Source organism: Cupressus sempervirens, chromosome 7 (assembly GCF_028749045.1).
Source record: "Cupressus sempervirens isolate cs-2001-9-10 chromosome 7, ASM2874904v1, whole genome shotgun sequence".
Classification (NCBI taxonomy): Eukaryota; Viridiplantae; Streptophyta; class Pinopsida; order Cupressales; family Cupressaceae; genus Cupressus; species Cupressus sempervirens.
This window is the reverse complement of record NC_143124.1, coordinates 14020964-14045115: the sequence shown is the minus strand read 5'-3', so window position 1 is coordinate 14045115 and position 24152 is coordinate 14020964. Positions and strand designations below refer to the sequence as shown.

At 33.7% G+C, this 24152-nt stretch overlaps 2 pseudogenes; both read left to right on the top strand.

Moving 5' to 3' along the window:
* Window positions 1-2142: 2142 nt before the first annotated feature.
* LOC149545174 (cytochrome P450 CYP72A616-like) lies at window positions 2143-5132 on the top strand (annotated as a pseudogene).
* A 6487-nt stretch (window positions 5133-11619) lies between these two features.
* LOC149545173 (chromatin remodeling protein DDM1-like) lies at window positions 11620-14948 on the top strand (annotated as a pseudogene).
* Window positions 14949-24152: the final 9204 nt, after the last annotated feature.

Genomic DNA, 24152 nt, shown 5'->3' with positions numbered 1-24152 from the left:
AAATGTCTGAATCTATCTACGCATAAAGTTATAGAAATTTCTCATGAGAAGATTGACGAGTTTGTAGAACAGAGTAAAGAAAAAAATAGAAAATAACCTAAAAACTACAAAAGTTTTGTTTACTTCGAACCTGATACATTGCCTAATGTTAAAGAAAATGCAATTGGAAGTCAACAAACTTCACCACCCGAGTCCCTAAAATCTCCAATTGAACCCGAGTTACAACCAGTGCAACCCAAGTTGCAATTTGAAGGACCCAAGTCACAAGTAGAAGGACCTAAGTTGTAGCCAGTGCAACCTAAGTCATCTGAAGTACTTGAGTTACAAACAATGGGACTCAAGCATGAATCTAAAAATGATTTTGAGCATGGTGGACTAAGTGAATCAAGTCCTAAATCCAAGAGACTTGCTAGATATGTCAAAAGGAATCATGAATATGAATAAATCATTGGAAATCAGTTAGAAGGTTAAATGACAAGGAAAAAATTGAAAGGTACATGCTTGCTTACTAAATTTGAACCTAGAATTGTTAAAGATGCATTGGATAATGAAAGTTGGATTGAGACAATGAATGAAGAGATTGAGAAAATTGAAAGAAACAAAACTTGGACTCTTTTTCCTAGACCAAAGGATAAAAATGTAATTGGCACAAAATGGGTATTCAGAAATAAGTTGAATGAAAATGGAGAAGTTTCAAGAAATAAAGCAAGGATAGTATGCAAAGGTTATTCTCAAGAAGAAGGTATTGATTATGGTGAAAATTTTTCTTCTATTGGTAGACTAGAAGATGTTAGAACACTACTTGCATATGTTGCACATAAAGGATTCAAAGTGTATCAGATGGATGCGAAGTGAACATTCTTGAATGGAATCTTAGAAGAGGAAGTCTATATTGAGCAACCATAAGGGCCATTGATCCAAGCAAAAGGGATATGGTTTGTAGACTACATAAGGCTTTGTATGATCCTAAACAAGCCCCTAGAGCATGCTATGAAAGATTGCATAATTATCTAATAAAGATTGGTTTTCAAAGAACTAATGATAACAACAGCTTATACATCAAAGAAGGCACAAAAAAGAAGATAGTATTGGCATAAATCTTTATAGATGATACATTGTTTACTAGAAATGATGACTTGTGTAAATATTTTTTGAGGAAATGAGTAAAGAATTTGAAATGTCAATGTTTGGAGAGATTAAATTATTTGTTTGCTCGCAAATTCAACAAATGAAGGATGGTATCTACATTACTCAATCAAAATACATCAAGGAGATATTGAAGAAATTTGGAATGGAAGATTCTAGCCCAGTTGGAATACCTATTTCTACTAGACAAAAGCTTTCCAAAAATGATGATTCCAAAGAAGTAGATTAGACTACATATAGATCAGCGATTGGAAAACTTTAGTATGTAGTGCATACAAGACCTGATATTGCATTACTAGTTGGTACAGCGGCAAGATTTTCTACTAATCCTAAAGAAAATCATATGATGGCAATAAAAAGAATCATGAGATATCTAAAAGGTACTAAAGATTATGGTTCATGGTATAAGAAAGGAGACAACTTTGAATTGAAAGCCTTCACTGATGTTGATTGGGCAGGAAGTGTTGATGATAGAAGAGCACTAGTAGTGGAGCATTCTTTCTTGTAAAGAGGCTAGTTTCTCGGACAAGTAGGAAGCATAATTGTATCTATTAGCACTAGTACATTTGATCCCATTTTTAGACCAAAATTTTTGACCATCTATTAAAATGGGGTCAAATTGGTCGAAATAGGCAAGGAACAATGTGTTTTTTTAAAAATCCATGCTCGTGTTGGCCAAAATCTCGACCAACATGGGGCTTGTACATCTAAAAAAAAAAGAGAAACATTTCTTGCTTCATGTCTTTCGCACGGGTTCCTCTAGGTTTTTTATGAATTTTCACATAGTTTTTGTAGAGGGTAGGGCTGGTGTTGAAAGTGGATCCGAACCCTGCTATGGCAAAGGGATGTTAGCTCTCCTAGGTCATCAACTGATGTAAGGTCAGGGTCTTTTAAAGAAAATGAAATAGTATGTTATCTATAAAAGGCGATTCTTGGTTCCCATTAACGCAAAGGAGCCCTTGAATAGCAGGAAACTAGAGATTCTGCACTACAGAGATGGATCTGAATGTTTCTTGGTGCCGAGTTTTAATATTTGTGAGTTTCATATTGATGGCTATATTGGTGAATGTTGTGGTGAAAATATGGTGGGTGCCTCTGCACACTCAAAAGTTCTAACAAAATCAGGGTATTTACGGACCACCCTATAGGCTATTTTATGGAAGCACATCAAATTAACTCCCTCCAAGATCACACCCCACAATATTGTACATGTTGTGGTTCTACATTTTTGATGTTTGGGCAAAACAATATGGTAAAGATCCTAGAAACAACTTCTTTTAAGTTTTTTTTTTTTTAAATCGGTCAAGAATTGATTTGAATTTGAAGAACCAATTTGGTTGTGTGTATTCTGAATTGTAAAATTTGATGAATTTTGTTTTGAAATTTTCCTGTTTGAATTTTTTTCCCATTATCATTTCAGATCATTCTTTTCATCTCTTATGTGATTAGGCAGGATACTAGTGAATTCTAATACGATTTCCCAAATGTGATTAGCCAGGATACTAGTGAATTCTAAAATGATTTTCCAAATGTGATTAGGCATGGTATTTATGAATTCAGAAGCAAGAGTGACAACTTATGAATTGCGAAAGTCTAAGAATAGAAATGAAAACTTTTTCCATGGTAGGAATTATGTGAATTCAAAAACAAGTGACAAGTTTTATGTATTGTAAAATCTGTTTAGTGAATTAAAAAGCAAGAGTGGTAGCTTTGCGAATTGTGAAAATCTAATAGCAAGATTTCCATGATGTGATTAGGCAAGGTATTTGTGATTTCAAAAATAAGAGTGATAGTTAAATGAATTGTAAAAGCTGATAATAGTAATTAAATCTTGTCTCCTGATGTTGTTAGGCAATCTATTTCTGAATTCAAAAATAGAGCGACAACTTTATGAATTGTGAAAATCTAATAAAGTGATAAAATCTTGTTTGTTGGTGTGATTAGATAGGATATTTGTGAATAAGAAAATAGAGTGAGAGATTATGAATTGTGGAAATCTGATAAAAATAATATGATCTTGTTCCTCTGATCCGATTATTATATTTGTGAATTAAGAACAAGAGTTACAGCTTTGTGCATTGTGAATATCTCGTCACAGTGAATAAAATATTGCTCCCTAATGTGTGATTAGGAAAGATGTTTGTGCATTGGTTGGGCACTGCAACAAGGCTTGTGGTTCATGACCCAGAGATTATGAAGCAGATTTTGTCCAACAAGTCTGGGCATTGCGAGAAGCCTGAGTTCACAATTCAATTGAAACACTTGATTGGAACTTATAGCCTTGCACTATTTGAGGGAGACAAATGGGCTCATCAAAGGAGACTTCTCAATCTGGCCTTTCATTTAGAAAGTTTGAAGGAAAGCGTATAGTCACCCTTTTCTTAATTGGGTCTCCTTGTCTCTGTAGGTAAAAGCTATATAACTCATGAGCACTAATCATCTTAGGATGAATCAAACCAGGAACTTTTTTCATCTCTTCTCATAGATATAGTTTGTGGAATTCAAAGCATATGTAGTGAGCTTATTGGGTGATTTCTGTCAGTCAATGGTTCTAGTGATGGCAACTAGCACTACCATAATGTTGGAGAAATGGGAAAATGAAATTGTTGAGGGTGTGAAAGAAATTGAGATCTCAGAAGAATTCTGATGCCTAACTTCAGATTTAATAACCCGGACAACATTTGGGTCTAGTTTTGAGAAAGGAAAACACATATTTAACATGCTAGCTAAATTAACCTTTCTGGCTGGTAAAAGTTATGAAAAAATATATTTTCTAGGTTCCAGGAAGTGTAGTACCTCCTTCCTTCTTATACTAGTACCTTTTTGTAAAGAAACATTATTGGGTATTTGGCTGAATGAATAATTGATCTTATATATTTCCATTGAACATCATTAAGGTGGACTTTAAATCAATACTTTCATATTTCAGATATAAAATAGATCTCTTACTATTGTTTTTTCAATTTTTGGAAGGTTGTTGCCTACTCCAAGTAATTTAAGGTCTTGAAAGTTAGAGATGGATATTGAAAAATCATTGACGAAGATGATCTTTGATTGCAAAAAGCATGTTGAGACGAGGAAACATGATAGCTATGACACTAATCTTTTGGGTCTAATGATGAATGCTTATAAGAATGAATTGAAGGACAAAGATAATTTTATGGGCTTATCTCTTCAAAACATGGTTGATGAGTGCAAGACTTTCTTTACTGCAAGGAGTGAGACTACTGCTACTTTACTCACATGGACACTCATTGTACTTGGAATGCACACAGATTGGCAAGGTCAAGCAAGGGAGGAAGTGCTTCAGATCTTCAACAAAGAAACTCCAAAATTTGAGGCCTTCTCTAGCCTAAAATTTGTAAGAATAAATAGAGTTTAAATTTCTACATTCTATATCATTACTATTTTGTTTCTAGATCATATTGTATAAGATCTCGTTTGCAATAACATTTTTTATCTACTCTATCATTCATGATCAAAACAATTTAGTGTACAATAACTGCTTTCACAAGTTCAATCTTTGCCAAGGAGTATAACCCATGACTCATTTTCAGGTGAACATGATTTTGTATGAGGTGTTGAGGCTTTACCCTCCAACAATGGTTATAACAAGAAAGGCATGCAAAAAGATGTAGTTAGGGAACTTGACTGTCCCAATAGGCATAGAGGTTATGCTACAAACTATCCTGGTGCACCATGATGAAGAGTTGTGGGGGAAAGATGCCAATGAATTCAATCCCTTAAGATTTAGTGAAGGGATTTCAAAGGCCTCTACCCATCCTGCTATATTTACAAGTTTTGGGCTGGGACCAAGAATCTATATAGGCCAAAATTTTGTATTGATTGAAGCCAATGTGATATTGACAATGATCTTGCAACGTTTCTCATTTTTTCTCTCCCCCACATATATTCATGCCCCTATATTGGTTTTCATGCTTCAACCACTACATGGAGCTCAAATCATGTTCCAAAAGTTACACTAATGTCATACCATTACAAATCTACAATGTTTTTCCTATCTTGAATCTTAGCATTCAACAAATTGGTACAAGTGACCAAAAAAAAAAAAAAAGGAGTTATGCTTTTTCCCAATTGTTGTCTTCCAATCTGGAATTCGATTCTACTAGAATTGATTCAGGAATATTTGAAATCGAAGAATTGGATCTCACTACAATCCAGTCATTTTTAAGAAGTACCTATGCGGAAGGCCTAGGAATGTCAATGGCCAAAATTGGAATAGTCTAAGAAAGGCTAGAAGAATAGAATCCCATATACTTCTTTGAATTTTTAGAGCGTGCATTACAAGTGTGAAATAAAGAAGTTAGTCTTCAAGCCAAAGAAAAAGAAAATAAGTTTATTTAGCATGAATAGTGGCATTCTCTTTACTATATTTAGTGAAATATTGATTTTAGGTACAAAATGAGTCAGCAGAAGGTGCAAAGATCATGGGTACTGGATTCAAAACACCAGCTTACCACAAAGATAACCCTTAAATTGATCATGTTAAGTTCTCCATAAAAGGAACATTCAATAGGTAGGAAGATAAAATTAAAAAATAATATAGTAGCAAATCAAGATTGTACAAGGGACAAAAGATGCAGAAGATGTAGAGAGTAAGGTTAGTTTAGATGCCTTGGGGATTAAAATTTAAAACCGCATTAAAAAAAAAAAGTAATAACATTGGATATCAAAAGAGATCAACATTAGATTAATAAGACTTATATCTCAAAAGGTAGCAATGCCATACTCAATTGTCTAGCCAACAAATTTGATATCTCAATGCAGTTTAACCTTTCATGTTTATTGCCATTGTTGGTCAAATTTGTGGGATAAAAACCCTAATTCATCATTAAATTTGTCTAGACACTTCATCAAACATTTAAAAAACATGATTTTTATCATCAATGTTTTCGGTCACACTATGTGATCCATCATCAGGATGTTCATGCAAATGAAGAAAGGAGAAAAAATCCAAAGGCAGTTAAAATATGACCCTCAATGAAAGTGAGGTGGTGACAGGAGGATGAAAATAAGAATAAAGTATGTGTGAATCACAAAAGATAAAATAACTGAACAAGATAAACTGGTGACCTTTCTGACCCACTTTCTTGACACTTGTTTGCTTACTTTAAAAGGTACTTATTGAAGGGTAAATGGATATGCCTAAATTATAAGAGAGGATATGGCCAGTTCACTGCTGCATTATTGCAAGATGTCACCATACTGCACTTTCCACATCAAAAACTTTGCTACTAATGCATAGATGACAAAGAGTTCTTAAATCATCAACAATCCGTTGGACGAATATTTTGTGCAAGATTTTATCAATTGTGAAAGGCAAGGACCCACCTGATCTAGCTAACCATGTTATTGCTAGTGGGTAGTTATCAAATCCTTGATTTAAAATGGATACCAAAATCTCTATTAAAATTGTCATCTACTTGGATGGATCCTTGAAAACTAGTTAGAGGTAAAGGATCTTGATTTACTTTCTGTGTCTAGTTTTGCCTATGGAGGATAGATTTTAATGGTTTTAAATTTTTATTGGTAGCACATGTCTCCTGCGTAATTAATCTATGTTCATTTTGAATATTACAAGTGACTTTTGGCAGTCAACAGTACTATTTCCATCTCTCAACATTTCCCCCCTAATGGTAGTATTTTTTTATGTACAGAGCAATCTCTGTGGATTGAAGATAGTGCACCAGTGAGCAACTCCATCTTTTGAACCTACCACATGCTATGCTGTACCATCCTCCATTGGTTTGAAAAGTGTTGAATAAGTGTTGGAATGTCAACAAAATCTAAATCTACTATGTGGTAATCCTAATACCATCTCTTTTGTTGAATCAAAACTTTATGATTAGGAACTGATGCCAAATATCTATTTTGTTGGGCTTAGTTGCATTGTGATCTCTTTCCAGAGAGGCAAAGTGAACCATAAGATCCATTACGAGCGTGACTGGGTAAGTGTGAAGTTGTTTGCACCTAGGGATGGCAACAAAACCAAATTAAAAAAGACCAATGAACATGCTTAAGTGTCTCCAAGACTGGAGTTGTTACTGAGAGTTGTAGACATTTCAAGGGTTTAACTTCTATCTAACATCTCTTACAGATCATATATTTCAATTTTTACTTGGGGCTTTCTAATTTTTTGAAAGCAATTGGTTGAGTATAATTTGGAAGCATTTTGTTTCATAAGCCTTTGCCAACTAAAGAGCTATATCATTATTGTTAAAAGTAAACAACATTAAAGGATAGAAAAGGAGTGAAGTGTATAGTGTAATATTCAGTACTGGCATATTGTGAAGTGTATAGTGTAATATTCAGTACTGGCATATTGGTACTTTGTTTGCAAGGATTTGACATTGATAGATTCATGAAGTGTACTGTTATATTTTTGTTTTGTTTGTAAGGATGTGATAATGATAAATTCCCGAGCCTTATATGTGAATGAGATATTTTCTTTAGTCCCAAGATAGTTGCTTTCTTCAAAAAGCTCTTGAGTGACTTTTATTTAACTTCTTATTCAATTAATTTTGATAGATTAATCTTTATATTCTTGAACTTTGTTATCACTTTTTTCAAATGAAGTGTTAACTTTTAAAGGGCCTTGGACTTTTCCATTGGAATTTTAGATTTTCTTTAGATTTTTCTAAATGTTGATGTCTTGTTGTTTTTCTCAATGTGTCTCCTTGTTCATGTTCTTGATTATGATAAGTCATTTGTATGCATGGAGAGAAGACTATCAACTGGGATAGGGACTATACCTCTCTCTTTTTTATGTAAGATTTGTGTTTTTGCATGACTTTTACATGTTATGCCTTTTCTTCATGTATCATGTTGTAAAACTGGAATTGGATCTGTGTCTCCTTGTGCAAAATAAAGTGTTCATGTTATTTGTTGTTCCCTGATATATCTAACAACATGGTGCAAAGTTTATTTTTAAATTTTTGTTGTTTCTAAATTTATATTTTTGGAAACTAAATGAGAAATAAATGTGACTACTTTCTTAAAAATTATTCATATGTTTGAATTAGACCAGGATAAGATCTCTGACTTTGAAATGAAGTTAATGGATATTGACACCAAACATTTGGGTATTCCTGAGTCGAAGTATCAATCCATTGTGAGGATGCCATCACAAGAGTTTGCTTGTATCTGCAAAGACTTGAGCACCATTGGTGACACAAGTATGATGTTGGGCCTATTTTGTATATTAAGTGAGACAGGAAAGGAATTTTACTTTGTTTAGATAATTTGTATCTATTTCAAGGTTCCAGGTTTTTGTACTTCACTATTCTCATCTGCATTCTTATAGAATTTGTCAAGAATGCCAGTTAAAATTGTCTTATCAAATTGTTCCTTTTATTGTTATGTTTGTAGTATGACAATTTTATTTAATAGGTCTGACTGCCCGTGTGTTTGGGGAAGTACTATAGAAATAGAAGCAATTTTGTGATTATGAGCATTTATAGCTCATTTTACTTATCCCAGTTACCCTTTCTTTAATTCTTTCTTTTTTACCTCTATTAGACTACTTCTTTGTTTGCAAAGGAACTAAAGTGTTGAGTGTTTTGATTTTGCTAGTATCTAAAATGAAATTTCTCATAGAGCCACACTTTGTTGGGGGCTATACTTGTACGAGTTTTGTTTGTTAGTTTGGGACATCATATTATGCACTGAATGAATCTAGTTTTTTATTTGTTTTATGTTAGTGAAATTTTTATTTGAATTGGTACCAAGATTTGTGAGAGGGCAGGAACATTGATGTTGTACGGCTATACAACCTTGATCATGCATTGCCCTATTGTTGATGTGGGAGTTTTTGAAGTTTTGGACACAAAAAAAATGAGCTTTTTATGTGAGTTTTATATTTGAAAAATTTGCAGAGGTACTAATACATTGTTATTATTTTTCATGTAGTTGTTATTTCAATGACCAAGGAAGGGGTGAAGTTCTCTACCAAGGGTGATATTGGAAGTGCAAATATTGTTTGTAGGCAAAATACCTTAGTTGACAAGGTAACCACTTTCTAACTTTCCCACTTGCACGCAAAATTGAATGGCTTCAATTGATGACATTTCATAATTCTTGATGAATAAGCAATATAGAATATATTTTGATTTATTCCCAAACCTACTTTAGGGAAAAAGCAAATGATGCTCAGTTCTGAAATTTGAGGATCTTGAGTGCACAATTTCTATTTCAGCCTGGTCTACAATATGACACTATTTTTTAATCTTCTAATCTTGCATTTACTTTTATATGCAACCATTAATATCTTCTTGTTTTAACTTGAGAACTACTCAGTTTTTGTGTTTGAAAATTTGACATACATTTTCAATTAGTTGGTAAAATGAATCAGAAATTTATTGGTTGTATTGCCAATCTATATCTCATAGAGCTTACTACTTGAATGTATTGGATTTATTGAAAAGATCTTCTAGAGTCTAAGTGGGTTTACTACATGCTTGGAAATCTAAAACTACAACTACTTAGGGAAGAAATTAGACAACTCAATTATGTTAGAAAGGTGAAAAGTTGCAATATATGGAGTAATTTGTATCTTTCTAATGTCTTTTAATATCAAAACTTTGAAGCCAAATACATAAGTTATCAAGGTGGATATATAGATGGATATGGTACTTTTGAAGACTTCAGGACATAGATGTACTCTAAAAAGTGTATTTTGTTGGTGTGTTGCTTGCTTTCTCTGTCCACATGCCTCAATTTTAAATGTAACTAAATATGGTATGCAGCCTAAAATTGTGAGTTGCTCAATGTCTCTCCTGAGTATCAAGGTATTAATGTGGGAAATGAAATCTTCTCTATTTGAATATCAACAATAGCTTGGTTCATTGGCCTTCTTTAGTGTGAACATCACCAGGATGAATCTGGAAACTTAAAACTTTAATCAGGGACCAATACTCAACCTTTTTTTCCAAAAGAACCAAGAATTGAACCATCTAAATACGCTCTTACATATCTTAATTTCTACAAGAAACAAGAGTTGTTGGAGGAGGTTTATGGTGTCAAATCTCAGAGCTTTTCTTCAAGTGGTCATTCTGAGATAGGGTGGTGGAAACAATGAATAGATTAGCCAACAACTCAGTGACTTGTTCTATAATTGGACCTCTGAATTGTGCATTATCATTCTTCAATTATTTAGATATTGGAACCTTTACTATTATCTTCTAGTCTATGATTATTAAGTGGACCAAACTTTTGGTTAACTTGTTTGAAGGCAATTTTCCATGATTCAATTTCTTTTCTATTACCTCGTGGAATTTGTTTATTATTCACCTGTTCCTAATTCTAGACCTTTAATTAGCTTATTAATAACCTATGTTATTTAGAAAATGAAACCTTAACTAGTATCTACTAGTGTATGATCTTAAGGTGGACCATACCATTAGTTAATTAGTTTGAAGGCAACTTGCTATAATCTAATTCCTTTGTTATTACGTCTTGGAATTTGTTAATTATTCACCTTTAACCCATCATACTCTCTTACTTGTATGTAATTAGATGATCAATCTTAACTACTCTACCAGTTCTTGTGAAAGCCTTGTAGTAAGTTGGTCATACTTTGCCCAAACTACTAAAGCATTTTCAGAAGCGTTGTGATGTTCCTTGAATATCATCTCAATGTCCTTTCTCAATTTTCCGTTATCTTCCTCAGTCCAAGAAGAGTCACTAATGGTTGACACATTATCAGGGTATAGAGTTTTATGTTGATGTTGTCTTTCAATTGACACAAAACTTCCAAGTTGATCCCTTGCTTGATTTTTGTGATCTAAAGCCATGTCAACATTCACACGTTTTGTTGAAAGTGATGATTCATTTCCAATAACTGTATCATGCTCTATCTTTGATTTATTCTTGATGCTTTTAAGACTCTTCTCTAAGACAGGGAACAACCATGCAGATAGGCATTCTATAGATAGAAGTGGGAACATCTTGCTAGGTATGAAGGTCCTATAAGGCTATATAGTATTGTTCTGCTCTATTCAAAGGTGTCAATTTGTAATGCTGATGTGGGTTTCCTATATTTTCAGGCACTATGGTTGATTCCAAAATTTGCCATCCCAGGAAATTTGACTTGTATCTTTGTAGTCATGCTAGGATACATGTATAATACTTATTTCTTAGATCAACTTGTCATGCTTTCTTTGCCATGTATTATAACAAAAATTGATCTGGTTTTTATCATTTACAGGGAACCAACAAACTAGCATATTATCATTTTCTTTGGGATGAGAAAATTTTTACAGCTGATGGGTTCCAATCATTAACAGACAATCTTTGTTACACATATATCCTCTTTCATTAATTCTCTTGATTCTTTTTTTTATGCACAATGCATATCTTCTAGTGTAAATCCCCTTGCATTTAACTCTCTTGATTCATTTTTTTATGCATAGTGCATATCTGGGATTTTTCCAAGCTGGGTAAGAATATAAAGTCATGAATGAGCAGGTGCTAAATAGTGGAGTTCATTTTTGTACATGGATTTGATGTGCTGTTATGACCACAGGCTCTTCTATCTCTCCTTTTTGCATACACAAATCAATGATAAAGAGAAACCAGGGGGCTACACAATGGAAGCTTTTGTTGAGTTGGGGGAATGGAATGGGAATTAAAAGTCATTAAATTTTGATCGATTGTGTTATAACTTATATCGCCACCTAGTTTTTCCCTTCATTCATTCATTTATGATTCAAGAGTGGATATATATTTTATCTTTTGCTGTGCCCTTGTGATCTATGTTTCTGCAGTGATCTTTTTCAATGGAGAAGGAAGAAAGGGAAAAGGAAAAGGAAGGGTCTTGTATACACTGTGTAGTAGAAGTGGCTTACATACAATACTTTAGTTGCCAGTAGGAGCAGCAGGAGGCTAGGTCAATCAGTAGTAGTGGTAGTAGTAGTAATAGTACTAACTATACTAGTCAGTAGCTTGCAACCTTTAGAGCTGATTTCTCCACACCAAAATATGGACTTGTATAATTGAGAAGTCTTAGTTTCAATGTTTACAACCCTGATCATGAACATTGATCAACATTGTGCACAAATTTGGCTTGTTAAAAAATGGTTAGTCTGATGTAAATAGATTTACTTTGCTCCTTATTTGATTTGTTTGAGCTGACTGAGTTTATGATTTGAAATGAAGTGGGCAGGTTCCTTTTTATATGGCTATAGAGTCCAAAGTGTATGACTCAGAAAATAGATAAATTGAAATAATTCATATTAATTAAATCATCTCACTTCATTCACCAAATCAAGAGTGATTCCTTAAATTTAGATCGTGCTTCTTCATTATTGCCTAGCAAATGCAAATGTTGCATGATATATTATATCCATCACACTGTAGAAATTTGGTCTACCATTTAGAATCTAGGTAGTTCAACCAATTTTCCCTATCCAAACTGTGATGTGATTCAGAGTAGATGCATACATATGCTGCAACTATGGCATGTCTAAAGAAATATAATATTACTTAGCTTTTTTGCAAGTTTGTGAGACTATCAGGGTTTGGTTTGCCTAATATATCTGAATTTTAGTAAAAGCAAGAAAGAACTATAATTTAGTCCAAAAGAAGCCTATTCATTTTGAAAGAAGTTTGGCTTGATGGTAATTTTGGACACTTTAAATATCATGTTTATGAATTTAATCTGCAGCGGTCTCAAAATATTAAGGGCATAGTGATTGCGTAGCTGCATCTAGCTCTCTTTGATTGGTAGGAGTTAAATTACATATGGTAGCGAAGATGCTTATAAGTAGAGATATTTTGTCATGGTATTTTAATCACAGGGAAATAGGTTTATTATTATTTTGATCCAATAATTGCTTCTTCTCTTGCTTGAAAGGCATTCCTATTTGAGAAAGTGTACCTCTCCATATTGTGCTGATATTGTAGTGATGAGTTATAAATGACAATCATGATCTAGTTATTGGGTACATTTGAATACCTAGGGATTCTCACCATTCCATCCCTCTATTATTAAGAGGGGGACCCTATCTATGATTTTGTTACCTTTTATAGATCTAGTGATTAGTACTCTTTATTATCATTTCGTGATCACTAAGATATGATCACTTCTGGGCTTCGATGTAGGAAAGCATGTGATCTTCTCATTTAAATCCTTTCTTACTTTACTATGCTAATTTATGCCAAATTGCTTTAAGGTTTGATATTGGTGGGAGATAGAGCAATGGGATGGGTTAGGAGGAAGAAGAGAAGAGAAGAGTTCAAGTATGCTTCAAATTCAAGCAGTTAATTTTATGTTTGTTTTCTGTTGTTGTACTTGAGATTGACAATAGTTGCCTTTTCAGGTAATTTAAAAGCTTCATTTGATTCTTCAGCCATTTCTCCTTAGAAGATTGAAGGAAGAGGTGGAACAAAACCTCCCAAAGAAAAAAAAAATAATCCTATATGCAAATATGACGAAACATCAAAAACAGATCCAAGAGCATTTAGTCAATAAAACACTTGAGGCCCACTTGCAGAGTAAGGTAGAGAGAGGTAGGGTAATGTGTTCTCTAATTTGGAAGAGTTATTTTATAGAGCTCCTGCATAAGTTGTGTTCCTTTATTAAATTGTACTATCAACCATTTAGCCAGTCTTATTTGCTTGAATAGTAAAAGTTTGGTATGACTTCCTTCATCTGTTTCAGACACAGGCATCAAAATAAAGCTAAACAATTTGATGATTCAACTGAGAAAGAACTGCAACCATCCTAATCTATTGGAATCATAGTTTGCTTAATCAAGTAAGGTTTTAATTAGTAATTGAGCATAGTTATTTTGAAACTAATTACTAGTGGGACAAATTGATTTAGTGTTATGTCTAACATTGAGCTTTCTCTTCAGTTGATTACCCCCCAGTGGCTCAGTTGGTTCAGCAGTGTGGCAAATTTGGCTTGTTAGACAAACTTATATTGCATTTGAAAGCTCAAAAACATAAGGTACCAATAACAATTTGCATTAGTTAATCTTCATTTTTACTATGCCCTTAAGTTTCTTATACTGATTTCAAGTAACACAACAATCAAGAGAAGAGTTTGCTTGTTGTTCTCAAGTTCTATGTACTTCTGCGTTTTAGGGCATGCACTTTGCAGTTTCTAAGCATGATTTTTTGATGGTGCCAAAATTGTACATTGATTACAAATTTTGATATTTTCTTAATGGATGAAAGTTCTAGACTTGTTGGAATACTATCTTTAAGCATGTGCAGTTTTCTTACAAATTCTTCTTTAATGTCTTTTTCAATACAAATCAATGATATTGATGATCCAGAAAGCAAATTTCGTATCTTTTTGTTAAGCACACGAGCTGGTGGGCTTGGGATCAATCTCACTGGTGTAGATACCTATATCATTTATGACAGTGACTGGGTAAGATATAAGTTTACATCTTATCATATTAGTTTCATTGTGGTATGCATTTTTAATGCATGTTTACAGAGTAGAACAAATTATTTGTTATGCAGGAACTTTTGTTATGAACTTGCATTGAAGTTTGTTTGTATGTATTTATTGTAATTATATCAATATAATAAGTTTGATTATGCAGAATCCTCAAATGGATTTGCAAGCAATGGACCGGTGTCATAGGATTTGGCAAACAAAGCCTGTACATGTCTACAGGCTTATCACAACTCATTCTGTGGAGGTAAGGATTGTTTGTTCAACTGTTGGAGACTACTGGGCAACTCTGGTTGGTGGAATTCTTATGAAGAGGGGTGGAAAATCTGTAGGTCTGTGGTATTCCCAAAGGTCTCTTTTATTATGCCTGTAAATTTGGATTTTGACTTAGGCATATATCATTGGTAAGCTTCTCTTGTAACATCTATGATGTTTGTAATTGAAAAATAATTGAAACTTCTCAAAGAATGGTTAAAAATTCCCAAAGGTCACTTTTATTATGCAAGTTACTATGAGAGCTGGTAGTGCAGGTTAACACAAGCAAAAAATTTCTCGCGAACATTTAGAGAATAATAAATGCCATAGTTATGGAATGTTAGGATATGTGGTACATTTTACAAGTCCTTGTTATAAATTGACCTCTAATGAAATTAGGTGCTATCTTTGAGAGAAATCTCAAGATTTCTTGGACCATTGATATGGGAATTATACAATGATCTAGGCAAAGCATCTTAGGTTTCTATATTTTGGGCAAGGGTTGGGGAATAGAGCGGCGTATGCTGCATTGTTCAAAATACATTCAATTTACTTCCCATGATTGGTGGTTGATGACTTTCCAAAAATAGGCACATTTTCAATGCAATTGCATTAGTAATCTCCATTCTTTGGCTCTTCTTGTCTCAACAAGCTAATCATTGTTGTGTAAATGTCTCATTTGAATGGTGTGCGTACAAGTGGTGTTTGGTGTTTTCTATGATTTTGTACTATACTATCTTTCTGATTTATTGAAAGAATTAGCATGCTTCTTGATATCTATTTTAATCAAACAAGATGTGACATCCTATCTTCACCACAGCGTGTAGGAGTAGAATATTCACCACAGCATGTAGGAGTAGAATATTCACTACTGGACTCTTCATCAGATAAAAGCATGAAGCCAATGATGTAATAATTATGTCCAAGATTTATGCTTTTAGATAATGATGGGTCTAATAATAAGATTGAAATGTGCTACTCCTAATGGAGTTTTTGACAAAGAATGAAAAAAGACAACGAAGCACCCAATGAAGGAACTAGCCTTGAGAAAAGGAGCTGACCAAAAAAAATATCTTTTGAAAAGGAGCAAGAATGCCAAATTTGAAGACTATAGCTAATGTGGCTTCAATGAATGTTGCTAAATTAGATGAGTTGATCAAGAAATATTCAAATGAGATCCCCATGAGTGAAAACAAATTGTATAGAGATCCAAAGCCAGAACCTGTCACTGAGTTACCAATGAAGATTTTCCAAATAAAGTAGTTGTTTAATAAACCATCAACTAAGGTTCGAACAGACACAGAAGAAACTCAGTTGGAGAATGGCTAGGTATTGCATGATGAGGTTAAGGATGGTGTGATTAATAACAGTTTTCTTTCTAAATCCCAACAATGTTCTAGTTTTGTGACTCGTGAATTTGAACATTTGGGGGACAGATTGATCAAATTAATGGATTGCGACACAGAGTTTGTAGCTATGAAAAATTGTTTCCTTACTAGCCTAAATAAAATTGGACTTGCAACCAGTGTTACTGGTATTTATCGAAATTCACATACAAGTAGGCTGGAATAGGCTCGGCTGCAGATTTTCAATAAAGAGGTTGAGATAACAAGAAATTCTCATGGTAAAGCAAATGTTAAATATGCATGGCATGGGGCATCCGATACAAGTATATCATCAATTATACTACATGGTTTTAGCAATAACAAATTAATGAATGGTGGTTCGACATATGGTGTTGGTGTTTATCTTACTCCTAAAGATTGCTTGTAATTGAGGTATGAAAGATTATGTTCAAAGATGATGTCTTTGGTGGGGATTTCTTTTAAATTTTTGAATTTTAGAATATTCTTTCCTTTAATACGCATATTCTTTATTTAAGAAGGAATGTTTGATTGACTAGTATTGCTTATTCTTTATAGTGTTCTTTTTTCAGACTTGGACATTAATGGGGAACAATATGTTGTGTTGTGCCGATTTATTTTGGGGAATGTTGAGGAAGTTCCTCTTGGCTCTCTTTGAAAGATATTTTTTTTGAACAATTTTAATTTGATCATATAGTAATTTTGTTTTAAAAGATAACATATTTGAAAATAGTTTTCACTCATTCTTGTTATTCTGCAGGATAAGGATTCCCTATCCATTCCAATGGAGAGCGCACATATTTGATGCAGGACAAGCATTTGCAATGATGGCTTCTGCTTTTGTCTCACTCGTTGAGGTTAGCTTGTCAAATTCCAAATTTCAGTCTTCATATCTAATTGTTTTTGTAGTTGCTGACTACTTTGTTAATTATCCATATGCTGCAAAGTGTATTGATTGTTGTGCTTTGAATTGTGCTTTGTATCCATATGCTGCAAAGCATAAATAATAAAGATTTTGTTGCATGTTGTAGTTGCCACTAGCCTAGTGGACATGTATGCAAGTTGTGGAAGAATACACATGGCATGTATGTGTGTGTGTATGTATGCATATTTTTTTATGTATTACATATATAATATCTATATGTATGTATATAGTTGTGTGTGTACATGGATGTATACCATTTTTAATGGAATACCTCAAAGAAATGTGGTTTTATAGCATTCCATAATTGTAGGATATGCACAAATTGGGATTTATATGTGGATACATGCATGCACTACAATTATCTCATGTACGTATGTAGAAACTTGATTTTACATGCATGCACTACAATTGTTTGAAACCTGATTTTATTTGAAAATGAAATTGCTTGAAACCATAAAAAATTTGTGCAAAAACACCATCAATTACACCCTAAGAACACTGTAACCCTTGTCACATTTGAGTAGCACAATTTGTGGCACCTTGCACCTTGATGGCTCTCATGGGCTCCTCTAGCTCTGGAAAATCTACTCTCTTGGATGCCCTTGTAGGTAATATCAATTGGGTTTCCATTTCCCATCAAGTAGATGATGAATTTCATATTTGATTTTTGATTCATGAAGCTTTTTAGATGTTTGATTTGTGTTGTGGAAATCAGGCAGATTGGCAGCTAATGCATTTCAGTCTAGATCTATCAAGCTGAATGGCTGAAAGCAAAAGCTCTCCTTTGGAACTGCTGTATGATTTAATCAAAGAAGTATTTTTTGGGTGAATTGTTGATGTTTGATATTATATTCTTACATGGGTGATATTTTCCTCTCCTCTTTTTTCTTGTAGGCATATGTAACTCAAGATAATACTCTAATTGGGACCTTGACAGTGAGAGAAAGCATAACATACTCTGCTCGTGTAAGGCTCCCTAATAAAATGCCCTAGTCAGAGAAATCAACACTAGTAGAGTCTAAACTTGTGGAAATGGGTCTTTAGGAATGTGCCAACACTCCCATATGAATCTGATACCTGAGGGGAATCGGTGGTGGAGAAAAGAGAAGAGTGAGCATTGCCTTAGAAATTCTAATGAGGCCAAGGTTGTTGTTTCTAGATGAACCAACAAGCATCTTAGATAGGTAAAAATCTTTCTAAATTGGTGGCAGATACTGAATCCATCATCAAGGTTTTTGTTTATTAGAAGTTTTGTGGATGTTCCTCAGATGATACCATTAGTTCAAATTCATCTGACAAGGAACCTTTCAACCCAATGATAGTTGGTTGAATTGGTTATATTGTGAAGTCTTATATATGTAAGAGGGAGCCGCTATTACAAATATAGAAGATGGAGTCGGGTGTATGGACTGGTGTAATACCACAAGCAATAAAACTTCAATTTCTGCAAGATTTCCTTGATCCTTTAGAGTCTCAAATCAAATTGGTTTGTTTTATTAATGCATTGATAGGAGTTATTAACCATCCACATTTCTAATTGATGTTTTCCACATTGTGTTAAACTTGTTGCCACACCAATTGCAGAACCAATGATTTCTTTTAACTATTTACTTGCTGCAATAGAATTTAAGAATAATGGAAATCCTTCCATGAGTATGGGGGCTCGATATTCATGGAATGACCAAAATTGACATGTATTATAAGTTACTTCAACAATTACCCTTCTTGTGAACTTGTTGTCTAAAACCTTTCTAATGAGATAATGTGTTATGAGCTCTTCATCAGTGGGATGGAACGTGAATCCAAGAGGCAGTTGTGCATTACCCATATCATGACTGTAACTAAAGTTAAGAGCCTCTATTATTGAATTCTCTTCCCTATCACCCATATTCATTTCCTTTGCTATTCATGCTTCACATGGGAGTCTTTTTATACGATGATTTATTGTTAATCATGTCCATTCGCTACCAAACAATTCATATTCTACAAATTTGAGACGTTGGAACTTTTGTGGATGTGCAGGCCATCGAAACATACTATAGGGAGGATGACAAACTTATTCTCAACTGTCAAACTCAGGCAAGTGATACAAAATGTAGAATCTTAACATATGGTTGTTCAAATTCTATATCTCCTAAATGATTTCCTTTTAGCATATAACTTGATGTGAATAGTTGCCAAGTTTTCTTATTGTATCAGGCATATTAATGAAGAAGCATATTAGTTACTGTTGGTGTTTATGATAGTTTGATTAGTTACTGTCAATGTTTTTCAGGCATTCTATAAAATAGTTCACATGCCTTGCGTATGATTTGACATTTTGCATGCATCCTGCACTCTCTCATTTGGCTAATGATGTATTATGGAGAGTGATCTGAAACGATGATGCTAAAAAAAACACACAATCAAATCCAAAACAAACTTGCATTACAAATGGATTGTGGAAATTTGATATTGTTAATTTTGCATGCATGTCTACCAAGACAATCACAACTTACATATATATGTAAGTTGTGATTGTCTTGGTAGACATGCATGCAAAATTAACAATATCAAATTTCCACAATCCATTTGTAATGCAAGTTTGTTTTGGATTTGATTGTGTGTGTTTCTTAGCATCATCGTTTCAGAGCACTCTTCGTAATCCATCATCAGCTAGATGAGAGAGTGCAGATGCATGCAAAATGTCATATCATACGCAAGGCATGTGAACTATTTTATAGAATGCTTGAAAAAAAATTTACACCCAGGCATTGGTAGAAATTTCTACCTTCATTGGTCGAAATTTCTACCAACGCCTGGGTGTTTTCTACCTTCATTGGCCAAATGTTTCTACCTTCATTGGTCAAAATTTCTACCTTCATTGGTCAAAATTTCTACCTTCAGTGGTCAAATTTTTTACCTATATTGGTCAAAATTTCTACCTTTATTGGTCAAAATTTTCTACCTTCAGTGGTCAAAATTTTGACCAGTTCCTAACAAAACTTGCACCATGGCTCTGGACGGTTTTCTGGTTGGTCAAAATTTGGGTCAAAATTTCGACCAATAATGGTCGAAAAATGGCCTCAAATGTACTAGTGTAGTCTACAAAAGAGGCAAAATATGTGGCAACAATAGTCAATTATTCCAACATTGTTTAGTTCAAACAACTATTGCTAGGCATGAAGGAAGATATCAAGGATCTAATTGTTATCTTATGTGATAACGCCGATGCAATTAACATATCCAAAAATCTAGTGATGCATACCAAGATCAAGCACATTGAAATAAAATATCATTTCTTAAGAGAATTGGTGCAATACAAGGAGGTAAGATTGGAATATGTGAATACAAAAGAACAAATTGCAGACATATTCACCAAGCCTTTACCTATGGATGCATTCTTGTATCTAAGAGGTAAGCTAGGGGTCATTCCCCTCTCTAAATCTCACTAAATCAAGTTTAGTGATGCATCAATAGAGCATGTTGAAGATCAGTCAAGTTGATGCAGTATTGTCAGAGAAAATTGCATATCAATTTGTACATTAGGTATATGGAAACTACATTGATTGTTGTCTTTGGCATAAGATGTCAAAGACAAAAAAAATTTTGTCATCTATCAGAGAAATTTTTGTTAGTGTTTGAGATATCAAAGAGGGAGAATTTGCTAACATGAGATATTACAGTTAGAGAAATCATAGATTAATGATAGAGGGAGTTCACAATGATAGGGGGAGTTCTCATGGATGAGAATCAAAATTAAACTAGGGATATCATCCTTCTATTATTTATCTAAAATCTCTATGTATCATGACATATTGTGTTGCCATCAATGCCAAAGAGGGATATTATTTGATACAATCATTCAACTATATGTTGTCTTTGATGTTACACAAATGTCAAGTATATGATAAGCAATTAGTGTATTTTGAGCTCACTCGGGAGTCAAAGGAAGTTCCAACATTAACCAATTTTAGAGCTAGTGCTACCAAGCTCATTGGGGCATCAAAGGAATTTTTTCATAGAACGAGTGTTAACCAAGCTCACTCGGTTACCAAAGGGAGTTTGTAGGAAGACAGTGTCTACTGAGTTCACTTGACAGACAAAGGAAAGTTGGCATGGGATGAGTGTTAACCAAGCTCACTCAGTTACCAAAGGAAGTTTGTAAGAATTTTTTTTTTTGAGTTAGTGTTGACCGAGTTGGGTTGGCTAATGAAGGATTTTCTTGTTATAACATATTGAGTTTAATGAATTTATTTCTTAAGTCTAGCTAACTTAAGGGATGAATTATGATTACTTAAAGTTATATTCAAGCCAACTTGACTAAGTAAATGATATAAGTATAAGGTCAAGTTGTGGATTAAAAGTATGAGCATGGAAGAGAAGAAGATGAGAAGAGGAAGAAAATTTGAAGGATAACGAAATATCTTGAATTAGCCAAGCTGCAAAGATTACTCTGATAAAGGAGGATCAAGTATTTAAGCCATAATTGAGATCTAAAATTAGCAAAGTCAGTTTGCATTAGCAATCAATTCATATCATTGTTACTCTCTTATAATTGTAGCAGTGAATCAAATATCTTAACAGAGTTATCTTAATAACTATTTTGTAAATCCTTTAACAAGGTGGCATTTCTAGATTGAAGTGTTTGAAGACCTCTAATAAGGCCACTCCTAATAGGGTGATCTAAATCCTCTAATAAGGTCACAACTAACAATGTATGTTGTAAGCTTTAATAGGGTTGGCTCCTAATAGAGCTCACTCCAGAAGAGTGAAAAATAGTAACTAGTTGCAATTGGTGGTTTTTTCAAATTGGGTTTCCACATTAAATCTTGGTGTCTCATTGTGTTCATGTTATTTGTTTTATCTTTTTTGCAACTAAGTTAATTATGGTTGATCACACTAAACATCTAAATAAGTAAATATTTCAGTGCTTGCCAAGCGACAACAATTCTTAATGCTATCTAAGCTATACAGTGTTAACCAAGTGATCCCGTGCTAATCAAGTTACAACAGTATTTCAGTTTCAGCAGTGCTTTGGTTTTAATTTGTATTCACATCTAAGGGATCTGAGATTTATTTTTGTAGTAATTGATTCACCCCTCCCCTCTCAACTACTCCTCTTATATTTCTAACAATATGTATATATGTATGTATGTGTATACACACACACACACACACACACACACACATCTCTCTCTCTCTCTCTCTCTCTATATATATATATATATATATATATATATATATATATATATATATATATATATATATAATGCACGCAAGAATTGAAATTAGATAATTTATTATTCTTCCATAGAAAGTGAACGACACATGACACTTATAAAGGAATAAGTTGTATAGCAATTTCTAATAATGCAAATTATGACAGGTACAAAAATAATTATGTTCTTCAAATTTAAGAAACTTAAAAAGTTTAGATAATGATGGTCATGACAATGCAAAGAAGAATAAAGTCTAAGATAGAGATAAGTAAAAATTATATTATTGTGTGGTGAGAATAGTAAACATATAAAATATAAAATATTTATACATATGCAACAAGGTCCCACAGGAAATAGAGTGACATAGCATTATGTTCCTATTATAAAATAAATTATTAATGAAATTATTATTAATGGGCCAATTGATTTAATATATCTTGGATCCATTTTTGTTTTGTTTTCGCACTTTTGTGTAGCTGTTGGCTATCTTTGTACACCCTTAGGAAGTTTTCCTCGATGAGTATTTAAGCATGGCTTGTAGGTAGTCATTAGGTATGCAATTTGGATTATTTTTTTGTACTACAAATTCTAGTTGGGATTCTTTCTTGTTCACCATTTTAGAAGTGAAAGATCTTCCCTAATTGGCTATTCTAGTTTCTGTGGGATTCAACCCTCACCCTATTCCATTGCCTATATTACTTTGCTCAGATCTGGCAAATTCGAGAACCATCTTTTGGAAAATATTAATTGAAAGATTATATGTGTTTGATCTTCATTCTTGTTTGGGTTTATAAATTCAAATCTCTAAGTGTTTGGGTTATAGGGCTTAGCATTCCCTTTCTATCTGCACTCCATCTATCAGCATCATCATACACTTGCCCATCACCACTCTGTATAACCATTTGGGCCTACCGTACGACATCTCCTTGTCTTCATCGTATGACAGTCTTCTTGCTCCACCTACCATATCGATTGCTCCAACCACTGTACGACCCCCTCCACTAACCATACAACCATCCTGTGTCTACTACCTGACATTGTATAGACTCCATGTATGCTTGCATATCGTATGACCATCATTTGCTTCTCACTGTACATTACTTCATACCACCGTACGACCTATCTGGTTGTTATTACCACACTATACGACCTATAACATACAACCTCTCCCTTTACTCTACATCCTCATTTGGTATCCGTACAATACCTTAACCTAGTCATATTGCTTCTCCACTGAGTGACAATTTAGTTATCTTGTGGAGAAAGATCATTTCCAATAAAAATTATAGGGACAAGATCATTACAGTGGTATCAAAGCTTCGATCTAGCCAGCCAATGGATAGTGAATGAGAGTGTATAGCTGGAAGAGAAGAAGAACTCATTCCATTGATAGAATGGTTGTAGAATCAGAACCCACAATTATCGATCTCGTGGCACTACTAAGAGAACTTTCAAGGAATAAAGCACATATTAATGATACTTAGTGTCTCATGGAAGAAACTCTCAAGAAGTTGACAAACAATAAAAATCCAGTGAATAAAATAGTCACAACGCAGACTCGATGTCGAGTAAAACAAACCCTCATTTAAACATGCTCTTGACCTTCCATGCTATTGTTTCCCCCACATGTGGAGGCACCACACAAAGGGAAGCAACTGACCTTTGAAGAAATGCAAGAACAACTGAGAGAAGACTAGAAGAATGCAAATTTGGAGGAAGATATATCCTACATAGATTACACATATCTGAGGATGAGATATTCGGGATGCAGAAACCAAGGATATTTTAACGATGATCTCAGAAGGAAGTTGAATAAAGTAAATTTGTCTCCA